At 38.1% G+C, this 18,206-nt stretch overlaps 1 protein-coding gene across 2 annotated transcripts in view; it reads right to left on the bottom strand.

Annotated features, from left to right (window-relative positions):
* The window catches only part of adamts6 (ADAM metallopeptidase with thrombospondin type 1 motif 6), a 160,563-nt gene that overhangs the window by 73,564 nt on the left and 68,793 nt on the right, over positions 1 to 18,206 (bottom strand). The window lies entirely within an intron of this gene.

Here is an 18,206-nt window from a genome sequence, read left to right as displayed (position 1 = left end):
GGGTCCCGAGTAGAATTGGAATAGCCCACTCAATTCCAAAGCAGGGGAGGGAACAATAACCTTTTAGTTTATATGGTTAACTAAACCAGTATAACTATATACTGTATGAAATCTATACATATAACATAATTAATATATTAACACTTTCCTGTTAAAGAGAGAAAATAGATGTTTTCAAACCTCAATCCACTTGAGATTATGAAGAATACTAGGAAAGTTATCTAATATTCTTGTTGTAGCAGTGGCAGAAAAAGTAACTTTCCAACCTTCAGTAACAAAATGAGTAACATTAATTGGCTCAGCATAACACAAACTAAAACGATATCACCAAACAATATAGGTATAAAACAACTCATGGGTAAAACCCAGCTTTATCTAAATAAACCCTTTTCATAAAAATATACAGGTATAGGATCCCTTATCCGGAAACCCGTTGTCCAGAAAGCTACGAATTACGGAAAGCCTGTCTCCCATAGACTCCATTTTAATCAAATAATTCAAATTTTTTAAAAATGATTTCCTTTTTCTCTGTAGTAATAAAACAGTACCTTGTAATTGATCCCAACTAAGATATAAATAATCCTTATTGGATGCAAAACAATCCTACTGGGTTTAATTAATGTTTAATTGATTTTTCAGTAGACTTAAGGTATGCCCTTGGTCCCGGGCATTCTGGATAACGGGTCCTATACCTGTACTTAATAGTAGTAAGTGCCATTGGGTAACTCTAAACAGAAAATTGACATTTCCAGTAATCACTTTGCAGCAAAGATTTATTACGGGTAACTAATCTCCTTGTGTGCCATGAGCCCAAAAGAAAACCAAAGCCCAATCAATAGCTTGCTCCCAACTGAGACCTTCTTCTTCCCAAAGGGAGTACTCCCAAGGCGGACGCCATAAAACTGGTTCAACATACAGAGTAGTGCAGCAGGGTTGGTAGGCATCATCTTGCAGCACATTAAGTCCTGTTGTCTGAGATTACTGACTCAGGGCACATGCAGTTGAAGCGGCTTTAACTGCAAGTGCTCCTATTGGGAAAATGGGTATTTCTTCCATATCTTTCTTCTTACTATAAGTTTGAATAAGCTGAATAAAAATGCTTTAGAAAATAAAAGGCAAGTAGATAGAGCAACAAACTACAAATATTAGATTAAATACTGGTACATAGTATAATGGATAACCCAAACCCAGTTAGGAACCAAGAAACTAGACATGTTCACATCAGTGTTGAAGTGAAAAAAAAATGTTCAGGAAATAAGCATGTTAAGGTGGATGTTGAAGTGTAAAGATGTTCATAGCAAGTGAACCATACATGATATGGCTCATGGGAACATAGGAGGAAAAAAGCCTCTGCTATATTATAGCATTTACAAGTCAGGCAGTGGAAATGACTTTTCTTCCATAGGGACTGAGACTCAAAGAATGATTATTTTTCTTTTACAGACAAAACAGTACCACTTTAGTCATAACATCCTGCCACTTTACAGCACCAAGTAGAAAGGCAGCTATACATATTTTAGAAGCCATCAAGATTATATCTGTATGCCCACATCAGTTATTCCTTCAGTAAGCATAATAATCAATGTAGGGTATCACTTCCTTTTTGGATGTAAAGACATTAGGTTATGGCGGGTCTAGGCACAGAATAAGGTAAAAGCTTCTATGTTTATCAGTATGTGTGAGGCTACTGTAATGGAGTGGGGTTTAAAACTTGCCCAGCACATAGAGCACACAGATCAAGAGTCAAGATGTGGCAATATGCAAAATGTTTATGAAAACAAGTCCTAAAGAGTATTCCATAGAGGATTCCATTTTTTGTGCAAAACATTGTCCAGTGGGAATATAAAGTTAACCTAATACAACTATTTTAAATGTCTAATGCTATGATATGACAAATAGATAAGTACTGAACTTTGCTGGACCTGATTTCATTGAGGGCCAGGTAATAAATATGCCCTAAATTAATAAACACTATTCACTTGGGGGTCGATTTAAGAATGCTCCACACAAATTTAGGGACTCTTGCATGATTTAAGTAGCCACACAACACCACTTGTACAGTTTGCAGGACTTGGGGTAGGTCACTTCCACGAATGTCTGACATTTACTAAAAAGTCTGAACTGAAAAATGTGTGTGCGAAAAAGTTGCAGAAAAGTCACAAAACTGCAACTTTTTCCAATTGTCACACCAAAACCTCTACTCTTTACAATGGTTGCACAAAAATTAGCACAAATACAGTTTTTTTTAAAGGAGAAGGAAAAGTAAAAACTATGTAAGCTTTATCATAAAGGTCTATTTAAATACAGCCATAAGCACTCACAGAAACGCTGCACTGTCCTCTATCAAAAGAAACACAGGATTTCTTGTCTACTTTTTTGTAAACATGTTCTTCAGTGTCAGACTTTCTCTTTCAGAAAAATCCTTCATTCCCGGGCACTCTCTTCTCTCCCTTCTCCTGCTGCCCCCTCCCATAAGAATTCAGAAGAGGGAGCTCCTAGGGCTCTTTCTGCAGAATAAAGGTACAGTTCTAGGTGGCACTAATGTGGCAAATCTATTGGCAGTATAATGCCAAATTAATTTACTTCTCCTTTGATTCCTGACTACACTACCTTAAGATTAAAGCTCCATGAACTCTAAAAGCCCTGACAAAATGACAAAAAGTGGTGCTAGCAGTTGGCATTTTTCTCACAAACACACGGAACCCTCAACTTTCTTCTCCATCCCCCCTCTTTGCATATTCCTCCCCTATCCCATTTAAATGTTAGTAAACCTAAAAATTATTCTTCAACCTTAAAAATGAGAACATAGGCCTTCCCATAAAGGAAATAATAATAAAAGTAATCTTTCAGAATAGTACTGCATTCAACATAAAATACAGTGCCTATTTTATTGTCATAGAACCTGGAAACATTCTAGTTTAAAATTTACAGAAATGTATAGCACTAGGAAAATCACTAGTATTTTTAATTTGCCATAATTATAAGCTCAAAAAAACAAAAATACTTGGTAGCACTCTTCGCTTGAGTTATATCACGGACCAATTATTACAATCTGAGGTCTGAAATTAGCTTTTTACTGGCCACCCTGATTAAAAAGTAAACTAAACAGTCTAACTCTTCAACTTAAAAGTGCAGTACATCCAATGACAAACAAAATTGAGCCATTAAAGACAGTGCAGAGCTCTCGTTAACATGTGCTTAGTTTTGGTCACAGAAATGTTTATCTAATAGGTACACTTTGTAACCAGACTCCAGCACACATTTGTTCTTAAGACATAACATGACAAATCCCTATGATGTAAACAGTTAAACTGTTAATAACTTACTGTATATGTGCAAGCTGATGAGTACAAATGAAACAGTATCAGGGGTATAGAGGTATAGGATCTATTATCCAGAATTCATGGAACTTAGGGTTTTCCAGATAAGGGATCTTTCTGTAATTTGGATCACCATACCGTAAGACTACTAAAAAACATTAAAACTTAAAATAAACCCAACAGTATTGTTTTGCCACCAATATGGATCCATGCAGCTTAGTTACCATTAAGTATGAGGTTTTGTTTTATTATTACAGAAAAAGGAAATCATTTTTAAATGATTTTAAAATGGGCTCTATGGGAGATGGCCTTCCTATAATGCTTTTTTGGATAACAGGTTTTCGGATAAGTGATCCCATACCTGAATATTCAATGCAGGTATGAAAACGGCTAGTTCAAAAGTGCCACATAATTGGCTAACAAGTGTTTGATGGCCATTCATAGGTTTCTCACAATTTAGCATCTACTGGTTTAAATACCTGCACAGTTATAAATTTACTTCTTTAGAGCCACTGTTGCTAAAGTTTCAAGTTAAGTTTCCATTTAAAAATGTAAAAAGTAAAGAGAATGCCTTAAATGTCGTTGTCTTATGTCAAATGCTTAAAATGGTACAAGTGTACTAAGTACTTTCATCATCTATACTTGGACTTTATTTCTCATTTATTAAAACAGTACTTTGCCCGGCAGACGACAGCAGACATAAACTTTAACAAGGAAAACATAAAAATCTGCATGTTGTCAGGAGAACATACAGGGGAAGGTCTGATTCTACAGGGATATTTGAGATTCTGTTAAAACGCCAGAACATAGAAGCATGAACTGCACTTAAGGAAAGTGTCAGCCCTTTAGGAATTTAGAAGGCACTTTATTGCTTCAAGTCTCCTTTAAGCAATATTTCATTGTAGCCAAAATAATTTAGTCTAAGATTAACACTGACAAAACTGTATACGTAGGTGTTCTCTTTCTCCTGGCATCCTGCAGAAACAAACCATTCTATGCACCAGGGCACTGAAGCTGAAATTGCATTTCATTTAAAAGAACAACCATGTGAAATATGTATAATTGCAAAGAACTTGCCACAGAAACACACATGTTCTATTGCTGGGACACATACTGTTTCAAAGGTAAACCAAAGGAACTAATACACCAAAGATATATGGAAGGGGTGGCGTATCTAAATACCAAAAACCAAACCAAGTAGGATAAATGTATATGTCCTTTCTAACAGTTTATCAAAAGAAATGATAATGAGAAATCTTAGCAGTGTTAACTATTAATTGTTTTTTTTTTTTTTTTTTTATAAAGCTTTATGGAAACCCATATATCCCAGCTGTATTGAAGTTTATTCCATTACAACTACTCTTCTGTCCAATACAAATGTAATTAATCTAAATCATAACCTAGAAAGCAGGTTTCATTACATGGTATCACTCTTGTCTCAACATAACACAAGTCTGCACACAGAAAGAGATTGCGGAGAGGGGGATTCCAAAGAATAATGTGATACGTGATTGTTTTTGGAATGAGGCTGAACATATATCAAATATCCCCTAATGGCACTTCTGGTTGTTTTTCAGCTTGGTGGTAGAATGAAAAAATGCTCACAATCACTCTCCCCCCTCATTTATTTCAATGGAAATAACCTGCACCCCTTGGTGTACTAACTATAAGGCGATTGTTGCTCAAAAATGCATTAGCCAGCTCTTCTGAGAAATAATGACCTGACTCTTGAGTGAATCTATGGATGCAGTAATTCATACCGAATGGTGGGTAATTCTGAGCATTTTGTCACCCACCCATTACACTGGACAACGCTCTGGTGACAAACATTTTTTTTTTTTAAGAGGGTGGACAGGCCAGGAACAGGTATGTGAGCTTCAGGTATGTGAGCTTCCTAGTAGAGTTTTCAAGAGAACTTTCCATAATGTCAAGCACCATGCCTTTAGTCTACTGAAAAATAGGAATGTTTTGCTATCAAATTGTATTAAGTACACAAAGTTACACATAGTACAAGATATTGTTTTATGTTAAAGAGAAAAAATATAAGAACATGCCTAGAAAAATGAAAGCTATGGAAAATGCTATTGATTTTTTTCAGGGTAATCAATTCTACACCTTTAAAAAGTTTTGACACACTGCTATCTGATAATAACTGTTTATGCCTCAATCACACAGAGCGTTGTGTTCTGAAAGAGTACAGGAGCCAGAGTGCCAGTCGCCCACAAAAACATCACTAGAAATGTCATGACAAGTTAAATCTAACTGGCTACAGACAAAGAAGCAGCTACAATATATGGAAAGAAGTGTTGAAGTGTCACAACTAGGGCAATTTATTGGTGGATGATCTATCAAACAAGTGATCAAAACTTACATTTATCAAGGTCTCAAACTACTAAAATATTTTTTTCCATCATAACTCAACAAGTGATTAAACTTGATGGGCTTTTTTTCAACCTAACTTAACTAAGTAACTTGTTACCTTTGATTGAAAAAATGTAGTTAGGATTAAACTTTAAAAGAAAAAAAGTATATAGATTATTTGGACACCAGTCTGTTAAAGGTTATGTAACTCAGTTTCAAATATAGAAACCTTATGTTAAGCCAGCCATACACGCACCAATATTATCGTACAAAACCTTGTTTCATACGATAATCAGGTCCATGTATGGCGACTGATATCACAAAGGCTGCAGATATCGGTTGTCGCGACGTTCGGACAGGTTAAAAGATTTTGATTTGGCACCGTTAAAGGCGTCTGAGCAAAATCGACGTCAATGGAGGGTGGGAACGATCTATCCTGTGACCAAAAGATCGCACTGGCACTAAAGATTGTGATTGCTACGTGTATGGCCACCTTTATTCTACCGTCATGTATGTTGGGTGTTGTTCGGTCTCGATATGTGTTCCAGTGCACCTGTTTTTTTTTTGTTCTCATTCTACGCTGCCATTTTTTCCATAGATGCTCTCAGATCCATTGCTTGTATTGTTTGGTGGATGTAAAAGGGCCTCCTGTTTTCCAACCTTTTGCTATAAGCATTGTAGTTGCATTAAATAGATAAAACTGAAATTTCTTCTATTAAGAATGCTTTAATGATTTTCTTTTTCTCTTTATCTTCTGTACCTAACATACAGAACATATATCTATATTTATGGGGAAATAATTTTTTTCATAGTTTTGGTAACTTTTAGGGTGTTTAAATGTTTCTTTAAACATTTTCAACAGGTGTCTTTAAAACATCCCTCCTGCGTTACCCTCGGCCTTTCCTCAAAGACTCAAAGCACATCACCAAATGAAGAGGAAATACTGTCTGTAAGGCAATTGTCTTTATTTTTAATAAATATTTTTTTTACTAAAAGTGTATGTTAAATTAAAGGGTTACAAAAAGTAAGCACTGTCTGTGGTATTTGGTTATGGCCAACTATTATCCAGCAGTCTACATGAAATTTGGTCTTACATACTCCCCATTCAAGGTTTCTTGAACATACATGTATTTGCATTTTATCATTATTATTGCATCAGTTCCTCAGAAAAATGAAACTAGTACCCCCACTGTGCGTGAGTGCTCCAGTTTTCACTGGACACCCGGTGGACCCTTTAACATTTCCAGTTCCCACCTCTGGGTAAGCTGCTTTCTAATTTCAATGAGCAGTCTTTGTCATCTGATCTCAGTTACTTTTTGACAGCTTCCTGTGTGGTGCGCGCCGCAATGCTCAGATATTCTGCATACAAGCCCACAAACTTGTTCGACAAGAACTCTTTACTAAATGAAGTGTCCTTTAGGGCTTTCTAAGGCAGTGCTATAAACACTGCCACAACTACATTTGACTACAATATCATAAAGACCAATGTTAGAAGAGTAAACAAGAGCCAAATGTCAGAGCATGCTCATCCTACAAAGGTTTCCCTACACTTCAGGAATACTTTTTAGTGATGCATTAGTCTAGTAAAGGAAAAAATATTGTTAAATTATTTAATAAAAATCTAACTTTAGCAATAAGAAAATTTTATATAACTATAATGTATTTTCCTACAACATCCATACAGCTAAATATACCTCATATGGGATCCACTACATTGTTAGTAGCTCTGTGTAAATGTACCTTTTCTCTATCAACTTCCTCCTTCCATTCCTTAGGGATAAAGCAGTATTTCTAAATATGATACGTAGCAAAGAGTAGCAGTTGGTGTGCTAATGTGAATAATAGCAATAAAAAACATGAATCCAAAACTTTCACAAACAAGTTAGCAGAAGAAGCATGGTTCTATAATTGATACAAGCATTTGCTAAGTCTAAGGGGCACATTTATCAAAGTCCAAATTTCAGACTTTGAAAAGTACGTTTAAGAAAAAATCGTATCAAATACGAAAATTTCAGATCGCATCATGGTCGAGCAAAAATATTGTGGTATGATCTGAAAGTTCAGAAAGTTTCGTATCTGAACGATCGTAAAAAGCACGAAAGACTTTCTGACTTTGAACCTTCTGTGCATGTTTTTGGAAGCCTCCCATAGGACTCAATGGCACTCTGCAGCTCCAACCCAGCCCAAGGAAAGCCTCCCATAGGACTCAATGGCACTCTGCAGCTCCAACCCAGCCCAAGGAAAGTCTCCCATAGGGCTCAATGGCACTCTGCAGCTCCAACCCGGCCCAAGGAAAGTCTCCCATAGGGCTCAATGGCACTCTGCAGCTTCAACCCGGCCCAAGGAAAGCCTCCCATAGGGCTCAATGGCACTCTGCAGCTCCAACCTGGCCCAAGGAAAGTCTCCCATAGGACTCAATGGCACTCTGCAGCTCCAACCAGGCCCAAGGAAAGTCTCCCATAGGGCTCAATGGCACTCTGCAGCTCCAACCCGGCCCAAGGAAAGTCTCCCATAGGGCTCAATGGCACTCTGCAGCTCCAACCCGGCCCAAGGAAAGTCTCCCATAGGGCTCAATGGCACTCTGCAGCTCCAACCCGGCCCAAGGAAAGTCTCCCATAGGGCTCAATGGCACTCTGCAGCTCCAACCAGGCCCAAGGAAAGTCTCCCATAGGGCTCAATGGCACAATGCAGCTCCAACCTGGCCCAAGGAAAGTCTCCCATAGGGCTCAATGGCACTCTGCAGCTCCAACCCGGCCCAAGGAAAGTCTCCCATAGGGCTCAATGGCACTCTGCAGCTCCAACCCGGTCCAAGGAAAGTCACCCATAGGGCTCAATGGCACTCTGCAGCTCCAACCTGGCCCAAGGAAAGACTCCCATAGGGCTCAATGGCACTCTGCAGCTCCAACCTGGCCCAAGGAAAGTCTCCCATGGTGCTCAATGGCACTCTGCAGCTCCAACCCGGCCCAAGGAAAGCCTCCCATAGGGCTCAATGGCACTCTGCAGCTCAAACCCGGCCCAAGGAAAGTCTCCCATAGGGCTCAATGGCACTCTGCAGCTCCAACCCGGCCCAAGGAAAGTCTCCCATAGGGCTCAATGGCACTCTGCAGCTCCAACCTGGCCCAAGGAAAGTCTCCCATAGGGCTCAATGGCACTCTGCAGCTGCAACCCGGCCCAAGGAAAGTCTCCCATAGGGCTCAATGGCACTCTGCAGCTCCAACCCGGCCCAAGGAAAGTCTCCCATAGGGCTCAATGGCACTCTGCAGCTCCAACCCGGCCCAAGGAAAGTCTCCCATAGGGCTCAATGGCACTCTGCAGCTCCAACCTGGCCCAAGGAAAGTCTCCCATAGGGCTCAATGGCACTCTGCAGCTCCAACCCGGCCCGAGGAAAGTCTCCCATAGGGCTCAATGGCACTCTGAAGCTCCAACCTGGCCCAAGGAAAGTCACGATGGGAAAGGGAAAGTCACGATGCAAAGGGAACCCTGGAGCTATCACCTGGTCAGGAGTTGGCAGTAGCTCAAAGGTACCCCAATGTAAATAGGCACAGCAGTTCTTGATTCAGAATGTTAGTCCCAGCGGTGCTGGGCACAAATATATAGAAGTGTGAGGAGCACTATTTAAGCAAGTCTTTTTTGAAAGATTCAGCCGAATACGGAACCAAATCCTAATTTGCATATGCAATCAGGCAACAAAAGGGCTATAAAGAACCGTGAGCTTACAGTGCCTGAAAAGGATTTGGATTTGATTCAGCCGAATCCTGCTGGAAACAGCAGAATCTTGGCCAAATTTCTAACCAAAAATGGTGTGAAAGAAATACAGGTATGCTAGCAGTTATCTGGAACCATAATCTGGAACCATAATTCAGAAAACTCCAAAAAAAGGGAAGCTCATCTCCCATAGACCCAATTTTAACCATATCATTTAAAATGTTCTAAAATGATTTCCCTTTTCTCTGTAATAAAACAGTACCTTATACTAGACCCCATCAATAATACAGTTACCGTATATACTCGAGTATAAGCTGATCCGAATATAAGCCGAGGTACCTAATTTTACCTAAGAAAACTGGAAAAACGTATTGACTCAAGTATAAGCCTAGGGCCCATTTCAAGGGCAAGCTGTTTGGGGTGCGGATCAATCGTCACATATCCCATTTCCCACACATTCTGTAGAGTTGGGTTACCATAAGACCTGTCATAGAGGGGGTCATTGCCACTCTGTCACAGCCGCTTCAATCACTCATTATCTGTACTATTTACATAAATACCCATGCCAAGCACAGGCAATTTAATTAATACACATATTTAATAGGTAATAACTATTTTCCTGAATGCAGATATACCAAAATACATTCTTTTCTAAAAACTTGAAAAGTTTTCTGCAACGTGTCACAGGCCTTTAAAAGTGCAAAAAGCTTAGGGCTGCAAAGTACAATTTGTGGGACCTTTAGATGCACTAAACTACAACTCCCAGAATGCCCAATCAGTCAGGAACTGGCTAACTGGCTAACAAGCTCTGATACACGATTCATGCAATAATGCCTTTAAAGAGGTTGTCAAAGTTTGCGCAGCTTACCAATCAGCAGCGCCAACGTTGGTTTGCATTTCCTAATGAATAGATAGTGGCACTCGTCGCACGCACGCACCCCCCCCAAGGACGGACAAGTACCACTATCTATTCACTAGGAAATGCAAACCAACGCGTTGGCGCTGCTGATCGGTAAGCTCCGCGGTACAGTCTGCAGTCAGCGGTAGATTCAAGTGGAGGTAAAGTATCAACTGATTCTGGGCCGGCAGCACGCACATTCAGTTATCCAGGGGGGAAGGGGTGTGTGCGCGCGCAACGAACGCATGTCATCAATTTACCGTATATATGCTAGTATATGCGCGCGTATAAGCCGAGGCTTACTTTTTCAGCACATTTTTAGTGCTAAAAAACTCGGCTTATACTCGAGTATATACGGTAATCCTTATTTGAGGTAAAACAATTCTATTGGATTTATTCAGTGTTTAAATGTTTCTTTAAGTAGATGTTAATGTATAGAGATCCAAATTACATAAAGACCCCTTATCTGCAAAACCCCAGATCCTGATCATTCCGAACACTGAACACCTAAAAATCAATATCATGGTTCAGAAAATGAAAAATATTTATTGATCAGGTTTGGGGCAAGGATAAAAAAAATAATAATATATACTACAATGACAACTATTTGCAGCACACTATCAAAAATCTGGTGTCTGAGCAATATCTTTAATGCAATAAAAAATATAAATAGTAATATTTGTATTATATGAATAGTTAACTTGTATATATTATATGATTGGTGAGGTAGATTTTGTGTTAAAAGACATTTCACAGTATGATGTAATAAAAAAATGTATATAAAAAATGTAATGGCCACTGCACTGTGCTTCCAGAGACCAGACACCAGTTACAAGAATTACCCAGGTCCAAAACTATCAAGAATGCTGGAAGCACATCTAAATAGTGGCTAAATAGTGTTTTCTTTGCATGAACAAAATCCTCACAGTGCAATTATTCCATCAGTCATCAGAAAGGATTCAAGACTGGTACACTGCTTCATACAATAAATGATTTAATTGCAAACATTGATAAAGTCTATGTGAAAATACAAAGCATGTGACTCTGTGTAATAAAGTCAACACATACCTAATGAAAAAAAACTGACAGGGCAAAAATATGGACTCTTTGAATATTTGCAAGAACAGAAGTAATCCCTTTTACAGGAATAGAATTGTTTTAATGTGAGTTGTGCCTATCTCAAGAGTATTTATTTAAACTCAACTGCATAACATATGATGGTGTTTATGTAAGATCTTTTACAGTGTAAAAGACAAGCTTCCCTGTAGCAGCTTATAAAACAAATCATAAATCCCTGCAAAGGTGGCAGCTGTCAATGAGAGAGGTGCATGCTGGGTACATACATGGTCGCTGACCATTTAAGGCCTCTTCCACATATATACCACTAATTCTCTGTCAAGCATCAAACCACATTTAAAAGATAACTATATCACTGATTCTCTCTGTAGCAACACATTACATTATAACATACAGTGCTACACAGTGTACTACTAAAGTAGTAAACCTTGCTGTTGCATACAGTTTACATGCTGCACTCTGGCCGGAGGTATATTCCTGTTCGACACACCAGCTGCACATGCATTTTAACAGAAATAGGATTCAATTGCATTGAAATCCTTCTGCCATCATTTCTGGTGTCCGGTGATGTGTGCACCCTATTCTTTCTGCACAAGTGCACTACGCCTATTGATACAGGGTGCTAAGGGAACGGCCTGGTCAGGAGGTGGCAGCTGCTCCAATAGGTTCCCCTGCGACTAATTGGTGCAGCAGCACCTGATTCATAATGGGAGGCAGGAAGGACTAAGCACAGAGTCGGCCAGGGGCCCACCAGAAAACCTTAGACCTGTGTGGCCTGCTTTCCAAATTATTTTTCCTCCTTTCCTCACCCAACCTTTTTATTCTCCTTGTCTCTTTTATTTACATGCTAGCATCTATTTCTCCTGTCTCTTCCCATTCACAAATAGGGAATGACCATGAAAGAGGCCAAATAGTGAGAAGCAAGAGGGCCCACTTACACTTGGGCCCACCGGGAGTTTTCCTGGTATCCTGGTGGGCCAGTCCGACACTGACTAAGCAGCGCTGACAGCAACTATACAGAAGTGCCTTTTAACACAAATACCTTTAATAAAGGTGGATTTAGGTACGACTCACTTCGGGGAAAAGCACAGAGCTGTCAAGTGACCCGGATTAACTGGAACTATATGTATAACTAATAGGCTCACCTCTTCACTAATTCAAACACACCATTTATTTCACTTGGTACTTGGTTTTGACTGCATGCAGTGTGTAAAAATGCAACGGCAGGGCCCTCTTTATCTTTTGTATCAGTTATTGGTTTTGTATACAAGTTGTATGTTCAATGTATACACCCATTTATTGTATAGCACTGTCAAATATAACGGTCATCTATATTTATTTCATCTATATTTATTAAATGAAAACTATAGCCCCAAACAATCTGGGTCTCTATAAAAATATATTGTATAATACAGCTCATATGTAAAATCCTGCTTCATCTTAATAAATCATTTTCATAAAAATATACTTTTTTAGTAGTATGTGCCATTGGATAATTAACTAAAAAGTTTCAATTTTAAGTACTAAGGCCCCCCCCTGGGATCATGCTGCACACAAATTAACCAAAGGCACACATACATTAGGTCACATCAGCCAATTAATGGACAAAGTTCTCTCTTTTACTTTCACATTCCTGCATTATTTCCTGTCAGCTGATCTCTGAGGGAGCACACAGCCCATCACTAAATGGTGGCTGAAGGGAAAATATATAGAAGGGCAATATTTACTAATAACTATATTTCAGTTTAAGATTCTTTAATAGGCCACTTAATTAAGTCTTCTTTCTGGGGGTATAGTTTTTTATTTAATATGTGTTAATAATAATACATGTAAAATATTCTTTCTCATGGTGTTTTTTTACTTTTACTCACAGGAGTAGCAATAGTGAAAAAAACCTTTAGTCCCTAAAATACCAACCTTGATTTATATAATACTAAACTAGTTTCTAAGTGTCTGTAGCACTTCTTGACTCTATCCTCATCCATAGTCAGAAACTGGCCATAACTGTGTATTGAAGAAGAGTCCTTCTAGTAATGCAAACAAACAATGACTGCACAGCTATTTACACACTCTGTATGCTGATGCACACAAAAGGACGCATTCATATAACAAAGAGGACATAACAAAACAGGAAGTCTCTGACTTTTAATGCAAGTTTTCTCTGTGGATTCACTTCCCTACGGCCATCAAATATTTACACTGCTAGGCATGTCTGTTTGTGGTATGGTCTTTATGAACCGGAATGTGGGACTGATAGCAACTCCCTAGCACCTTGCCCAATTCAAATATTTAGCAACATTTTGTTTTTTAAACAGTTATATCTGCAAAAGCGCCAAAAAAAGGCTTTGCTGGAGTTTAGGCACCAATCAGCAATAATACATAACTTAAATGAAATAATAATAATAACCTACTCTTTTAGGCAGTGTTATAACCCAAAGCACAATAAAAGCATCTTGTATAGCATAGAGACATTATTTTTAAGTGGCCTACACATGCACACTGGTCTTGCCATATCATATTCCAGTTTCATTAATAACTACAGCTACATAGGCTCACTTGGATATAACACCATAAATGCTCAAAGCTTAAAAAACATTCTAAAGGAAAACATTTTTTTTCTCAGATATTGTAGTGTTTCAGTCTCATGTTCATCCTTATATGAAATTGATCAAAGAATTGTATCAAATTCATACATAAAATATATTTTCATTTTACATTGACCCTTCATTATGTGATGGTAATAGTAACAGAAGTAAAAGGTATGCCTCTTGTCTATGTGAGGGCTGTAGTAATGAATATGGCAGCAATTAATTTTGGGATAAGGAGTGGGGGATCCTTATACTGGCACATATTGTAAAATATATTTGCCATAAAAAGGCTTTATTTATATTAAAAATATTTTATTGTGTTGCTTTGCGTCATATCTGAAATGTGCAGAGGTAAGATTTACCTTTAAATACATTTTCCTTTAAATAGTAAAATAGATGTTGCAAACCTGCCACCCTGTAAATAAAAGGCCCAGTGACCAAAACTAAAAATGGATAGCCCAATTACAAATACAGGTATGGGATCCCTTATCTGAAAACCCGTTATCCAAAAAGCTCTGAATTATGAAAAGGTCATCTCCCACAGACTCCATTTTAATCAAATAATTCAACTTTTTTTTTTTTTTACAAAAATCCTTTTTCTCTGTAATAATAACAGTACCTTGTACTTGTCCCAACTAAGATTTAATTAATCCTTATTGGAGGAAAACAATCCTATTGGGTTTATTTAATGTTTAAATGATTTTTAAGTAGACTTAAGGTATGGCGATCCACATTATAGGATGATCCCTTATCCGAAAACCCCCAGGTCCCAAGCATTCTGGATAACAGGTCCCATACCTGTACACTATGGTTGGTAGAAGGTTCTACAGCATCATAATTGATACAGCTATACGTCATATACTAATCCTTTCCATGGCACATAGTAGGCACCACAGATTTACTTTCCTGGGTTACAGGTTACATTATGGGAAACTGCGAGTTGCCTGGTGATGGCAATCATGTCAAACCCAATGATATGAAAGGGTTAAACATGAAAATATATATTGCAATTTTCCATTTTTCCAGAACAGCAAAATAAATGTACGTATTGGGTGCGTGTGGGGAAAAGGAGTGGGGGTTCCTTACACAAAATGACAAACAGCAGACAGATGACATGACAAACACTTGAAGGGTAAGTTACAGAAGGGAAGTATTTTCCAGGGTAAAATAAATTCTTGAACAAGAGGTCATGAACTAAAGCTGCAGGGAGTAGAAAAAGAAGAAATATGAGAAAGGACAACCTAACATTGCATGCCTTTTTTAGATAGAACACTTCAACTGAGAAATGTTTAGCACTGATTCAACATTTATGGAATAAAGATATCTGCAATAATATTGCACTAAAATATATATATATATATATATATATATATATATATATATATATATATATATATATATATATATATATAATGGCTCCCCCTTTTAATTGTTGTATTTACTGTAGAAACCAGAGGGAATTGCTTTCAGCAAAAGGAATCAACCAAAACCAAGCTAAACTATCTTACTGCCAGAACTCCAGTCTTCCACAACATAAATGTTAATAAGCCAAATATTTTCTCTTTGTTCACATGCTGTAGAGGTATATAATGTTTATATCTGCAACCTTCACTCAATATTCATAGCTATGTATATTTGCGTACAGTCATTTATTATAAACAATTGCAGATGGCGTGGATGGCATTGCTATATACCCCATGAAGTACTCCGTAAGTGTGATCTCATTGCTTATTGTTTTAACTCATCTACTTTAATGAAATAAGACACTTTAATGTGCTAATTTACTATAATAATAGGTGCCCCTAAATGAAGGTTGGTCCAGTAATCCATGTGTATCAGAAGGTTAAATGGGAAATAGCTCCATTTTTACTTTCCATTTTGCTTAAACCCAATCCATTGTGTCTTATATCATTTTGAAAGTTCTAAGAATAGTGACACTCTCGGCTTCCTGTGAGTCTGTATTTGGATTGTATTTTATCTATCTATCTAGATATATACACATTTCTCCCATCGCATACAGGTGAGGACTATATTGGGGCTTTATAAATACATGTTAATTATAGCAACTATGATTTTGAAAATATTAAAAGGGCTACTACTGCTAAAAAAAACCCATAGCGACACTGGATAGTAAAAAATTATTTTTCTATAATGAATTTAAAATATTTAGCATTTTCATAATACACTTGATCTCTTCCAAACCTCACCTTCTCAGTGTCATGCTTCCAAGCATTGTTGGTGACAAAATAATTTAGTTAAAAGAGGAAAGTGTTCTGTAATTGGCAATTTCACTTCAGGGAACCCTCTAATCACATTCTATCTCTTAAAAGCCAGTGTGAACATCCAAAGAAGGCCAGCGTTTAATTCTGAAGAGCTACTCAATGGAATACTTAGTGCAGTTCAAAGGCTTTACATAATGAAGTCGTCAGTAGTTTGCTTTTTAATATACAGTGGTGATAAGCTTACTGCTTTGGTTGCTTTGCATAGGTTTTTTTAGTTGGTGAGCGCATATTAACATTTTATTAAGTTTCCCACACAACAATTATATTGAAGCTACAATCTTTGAGCTGAAAGACTTAACAGACAGAAATTTGGTAGGTAAAGGGTATAAAGGGAATCATTTATATAGCAGTTTTCTCCTGTGTGATTCAAAGCACTTTACAGCAAGTAAGGCAGACGTTATAGGTGCACACGTAAAACCGGGTTGGGCACATCTCCCCCACCCAGGCAGCATCATTTGTACTGCATATATTCCCTCCTTTCACCAGCACCAACACATTTTCATAAAACAAATAACAGCTTTTACCTGGGGGCCATTTTCCCTCTGACACCTCATCAGAGCTAGAGCAGAATTTCTATGGAAACCAGCAATGCCATCTCGTCACTGATGGCTATACTGGAGGGGAGTATTTAGTAAACTGAGTTTAGAAGATTCACTTCCTTATCTTGGAAATGAGCATGCCCAGTAGCCAACAGCAAAGTAAATTCCCAAGGGATGGGGCCAAGTGTATTAGGAGAAATCATCCTAAGTGATTAGGCTCCTGAGGAAGCGTGCCGTGAGCACGCGAAACGCGTTGGGCTTTTTGTTGTGTCTGATATACTGCTTCACACTGTAAGTAGCCTGCATTGTGCAGGGGCTTTATTTTATATATTAATCGATTTTATACTATTTTCGATTCCTCTTCATTCCATATACTCTGAGGACTAAGGATACACTGCAATCAATAGCCGAATTGACTTCTCAACATGCTCTTATTTTAATCAAATCTGGTGAGCATTTACTTTGGACACATCGTGTGGGTGTAATACACTGCATTGGGCTGATGTATAAGCACTTTTGATTGTTCGATTCACTTAATATATTTGCACATTTTGCACCAAATTAGAACGCTAAAAATCTTTTAGCGTTTTAGTCACAAAGAAAGTTTTGTACGTATTGCACTAGTTTTGCTTTTGTTTTTCTCTAATTCCATGCGCTTCCATCAACACGATTACACATACGTGATTAATGTTTGAACAACCAAAGAGGCAGGGGTTTAAAGATACCAAAGAGGCTGTTCACAGATAAAAAGACATATAAACCCTACATTATGGATATAAGTACCATGAATATAAGTTAGGCACATCTCTCTCATCCAAACCACACCATTTGTACTGAATATATCTGCTCCATTAGCCAGCACCATCACATTTTCCTAAAACAAATAGCAGCTTTCACCTGGCAGCCATTTTCCCTCTCACAAATCTTAAGTGACATTTACATCTGCAAACAGCACATGTGTGCTGTAAAGCTAATGCAATAAAGAATGCAGGCTTACAAAGGCAGAACTTACTGAGAAAAAGTCCAGCTTGGATTGTGCCCTGTAACCATTAAGCTGAGCTCAGGAGAGAAAGTGAGGAGAAAAAACACGTTTCTACAACTACAGCAGAATTCTGTGGAAACCTGCAGTGTCATCTCTTCACTGGCTGCTACACTAGAGGGTGTGTTTGGTAACCTGAGTTGAGAAAAACTGAGCATGCTCAGTAAGCCAAGAGACAAAGTCAATTCCTAAAGGAGGGGGCCAAGTGAGGGACTCCCAAGTGATTAAGGGGATGCTGCAGCCTTACTATTAACCTTTGAACAACAGCAGTGTCAGGTATTTAAAGATTTCAAAGAGTTCTGTTCACTTATTAATTTTTTTGCGGGGGTGGTTTACATGTCCTTTAAATTTTTTGTGGGGGGTTTACATGTCCTTTAGGTGATTTGTCCAGGGTTGC

Source organism: Xenopus tropicalis, chromosome 1 (assembly GCF_000004195.4).
Source record: "Xenopus tropicalis strain Nigerian chromosome 1, UCB_Xtro_10.0, whole genome shotgun sequence".
NCBI lineage: Eukaryota > Metazoa > Chordata > Amphibia > Anura > Pipidae > Xenopus > Xenopus tropicalis.
This window is presented reverse-complemented; position numbering and strand designations above follow the sequence as displayed.